The sequence below is a fragment of the Poecilia reticulata genome, linkage group LG17, assembly GCF_000633615.1.
Source record: "Poecilia reticulata strain Guanapo linkage group LG17, Guppy_female_1.0+MT, whole genome shotgun sequence".
Lineage (NCBI taxonomy): Eukaryota > Metazoa > Chordata > Actinopteri > Cyprinodontiformes > Poeciliidae > Poecilia > Poecilia reticulata.
In genome coordinates, this window is record NC_024347.1 from 9,066,149 (window position 1) to 9,070,107 (window position 3,959).

The 3,959-nt window shown below is 35.9% G+C and overlaps 1 long non-coding RNA gene across 1 annotated transcript in view; it reads left to right on the plus strand.

Annotated features, from left to right (window-relative positions):
* The window catches only part of LOC108167113 (uncharacterized), a 19,155-nt gene extending 15,196 nt beyond the window's left edge, over positions 1-3,959 (plus strand). The window contains exons 2-3 of the long non-coding RNA XR_001777518.1: positions 3,415-3,627; positions 3,923-3,959. This is a non-coding gene — a long non-coding RNA (uncharacterized LOC108167113). The remainder of the gene's footprint in view (positions 1-3,414; positions 3,628-3,922) is intronic.

The following is a 3,959-nucleotide window of genomic DNA, read 5'->3' on the forward strand; positions in this document are numbered from 1 at the left end:
TCTTGTCTAAATTTAGTGATAATTTATTATTGTCAAACCATATCTTTAACTTAGTAATCTCTGAGGCGACTGTTGCGAGAAGATGCTGTAAATTGTCGCCAGAGGCTAGAATATTTGTGTCATCAGCAAATAAGATAAATTTTAATACATTAGACACTTTACTGATGTCATTTATATAAAGATTAAATAAAACTGGTCCCAATACTGATCCTTGTGGTACTCCAGTCTCCTGACAGTCAGATTCCACATCTCCCAATTTCACAAATTGTTTTCGGCTCTTTAAATAACTCCTCATCCAGTCCGAAACTACTCCCCTAATTCCATAGCGTTCTAATTTTTTAAGTAGGATTTCATGATTTATTGTGTCAAAAGCTTTCTTTAGATCTATAAATATCCCTACTGCCAGTTTCTTACTATCTGTTGCGTTGGTTATTTCTTCTATTAAGTCAGTTACGGCCAACGATGTTGACCGATTTGCTCTGAATCCATATTGACTACTGCTAAGTAGCGAATGTTTTTCTATGAATTGTTCCACTCTTTTCTTAAAGAGTTTTTCCAGGATTTTAGAAAATTGTGGGAGAAGAGAGACAGGCCTGTAGTTAGTRAAGAGGTGATTGCTGCCAGTTTTATACATTGGTTTGACCTTAGCTATTTTCATTTTGTTGGGAAATGATCCYGTTTGAAATGATAAATTGCAAATATAAGTTAATGGTTTAGAGATTCCTTTGATTATTATTTTAATAGTTTTCATGTCCAGATCGTCACAGTCAGTGGATGTTTTATTTTTACATTTATTCACAATGTTTATGATTTCTTCTTCTAGTACAGGGTTGAGATGTAAGGAGCTGGGATTATTGTCAATGTGATATTGCTGAGTTGCAGTTTTTTTAGTCGTTATTTTTTCTGCTAATTGGGGTCCTATATTAACAAAATAACTATTGAATTTATTGACGACACTTTTCAAATCAGTAATATTCTGTTCATTATCTATAAAATAGTGTGGATAGTTGTTATTGTTAGAAAATTTTCTAATAACTATTTAAAATAGTCCATGTTTCCTTAATGTTGTTTTTATTACTATCCAGTAATTTATGATAATAATCCTTTTTACATGTTTTTATAATATTAGTTAACTTATTTTTATATTTCTTATATTTGTTTTCTGATTCAGACGTTCTGTTTTAGAAATTCTCTATAAAGTTTGTTTTTCTTTTWACATGCCTTTTGTATTCCTTTTGTGATCCACTGTTCATTTTTTTGATTGCTTTTCCTCTTATATTGTTTGATTGGGCAGTACTTGTTATATAGTATTTTAAATATTTTTTAAAATTCTTCATATGCTGAATTCACATCATTCATTCTATATATTAATCTCCAATTGTAGGCCAACAACTCAGCTTCTAGAGCTTTTAATGTCTCTTCAGACGTAACCCGTCTGTAATGCGTCTGTATTTTTTGATCATCTGTTTTGCACTTAGTCATAGACTATGAACACTGGTAAGTGAGCAGTTATATCATTCATTAATATTCCACTAGTTAAATTATTTTCCAGCACATTTGTGAAAATATTATCAATTAAGGTAGCGCAGTGCGATGTAATGCGACTGGGCCTGGTGATTTTAGGATACAGGCTTAGACTGAACATGGTGTTAATAAATTCTTTGGTCATTCTATGTTTATTTGGATTAAGAAGGTCAATGTTGAAATCCCCACASAAAAATGTTATTTTTTGATTAATTGTTATAMATTTTWCTTCTATCCAGTTRTTAAGTACTTCAATGTTTGATCCAGGGGCTCTATAAATGCAACTCACYAAGACATTTTTCTTTTTTTCCACGAATATTTCTATAGTCACACATTCAAACATGTTGTTCATGACAGTTGACATTGTTTCGATCARYTTRTAATTAATCTTCTTGTCAACATATAAAGCTACTCCCCCTCCATTTTTATTTTCTCTGTTCTTACAAACCATTTCATAACCATTGATTTCAAAGTCTATGCCCTTATCACTATTGAGCCAAGTTTCTGATAAGGCAATAACATTGAAGGTCTGTGAAAGTTGTTGGATGTATTGTTTGATGCTGTCAAAGTTTGCATAAAGGCTTCTGCTATTAAAGTGAATTATTGACAGMTTTTGTTCCGTTTTAATCCTGTTGTTGAACTGATCATCGCTGTAATAGTGACAACTATCTTTGATGACATTATAGAAGTTGTTATCAGGATCAATGTCATTTTCAATATCTTGCTGATGATAGTTTCTGTGTTGGAATACGGGTAGCTCTATATCCTCATAGGCCACGATCTGTTGCATGTTTCTCTTTCAGAAGTGAACGTCAGCTATGTCTGGCTGTCTGTCATACATTGTTGGATAATTTAGGGGTACTAATACGTGGATGGGTGATCAACTTATCATAAAGTAGGTAAGCAATGTCCCCTCTTTGACGTGCTGCTTTTAAGTCCGGCATTAGTTCCGCCCTCCTTTTCCTTACYGCATCYRTGAAGTCTTCGTTAATRAAAATCTTAGATCCCTTAAGTGYCTTGGTGCGCTGSAGAATAGTTGATCTGTCCTTGTATCGTAGAAATTTCACAACAATGGGCCTGGGTCTGTCTCCTCTAGGTTTACCAGTGCGGTGAGCTCYCTCCATCTCAATCTTATGTTGAACGTTTAGCTTTTCAYTTARAATARTTTTCACTTTCTCCTCAGTCTCAGCCCAAGTCTCATTTGGTGATTCAGTAATTCCATCAAAAACCAGATTGTTTCTCCTTGATTGCCCCTCAAGGTACTCCATTTTATCAGTGATAGTCATCATGCCCTCACATATTTTAAATATGTCTGACTGCAGCGTGTCACTTCGGTCCTTGTGCTTAGCACTTTCTACTTTAATATCGTCAACGTCTTTCTGTGTAAATTGCAGACTGGTTTTAATGTCCTGTAGTTCTCGTGTCATTGCGTCCATTCTGGTGTTAGTAGTGTCCACAATGATTTTAACAAAACCTTTAAAATTATCCTGTTGTTGTTGTAGTAACTCCATATACATTTCCTTTTGCTGGCTCAGCAACTCTTTGACTTGCGTGAGTGATACGAAGTCCTCATCTTGTCTCCAGTCGGTCTTGGATCCTTTTGGAGGCATTATTTTGCTTGTTTTTGCTGGTCGCTTCCTTAAGGCTCCTGCTCAGCAGTTGGAGGCCACCGCGCTGTCGCTCACACTTTTAGTCCAAAAAAGTTGAGTCTTCCGTTGCTCCCTTCGCTGAGAGCTTGTTTTGACAGCTCTCTCGTCGGAAGTCCCGTCAATAGCTCTCCGACGTGTTATCGGTGTTCAGTAGAGAAAGGGCAGTTCTAGGAGTTCGTCTATGTCGATTTCTAACTCTGGAGTCTCTCATTCAGAGTCATCTCTATCCAACTGCTTCCAGAAACCAAGATGACTTCCATCCGCAGGACAAAAACAACAACACGGCCTGTGTCACCGTCCTCTGCTTGTTGGGGAGGTAGACTCGGATGGTGCCGCCACCACGGGGTACATCCTCCGGGCTTCACAGCCGCTGCTAACGGGTTAGCTGCTAATTAAATGTGTGTCTCAAAAGGAGTCCGGAAGGATGAAGGCTGCTAAGTGTTGCTAGCTRGTGGTAAGTTTGCTTATTAATTATCTTCATTTAATTACAAACAGTGCAGTAAAGATATATAACTTATGTTGGTTTCATAAATGATTATTTTATCAATTTTATTGTGACTTGTATGATTATTACTATAGCAATCATTCAGCTTCATGTTATTACTGCATGGAGGCTGTTTGTTGCGACTTATACTTTTATTCATAAACCTGGTTTTAATTAAGCTCCATAAGACAGAGAGACTTTAATATTGTGAGGTTGTTGTTATAACTCGTTCATCAATGATTTTATCTTCAACATATGTTTGCAGTCTAAGCAAATGAAGATGAAAGAGGAAGCCAGAGAAA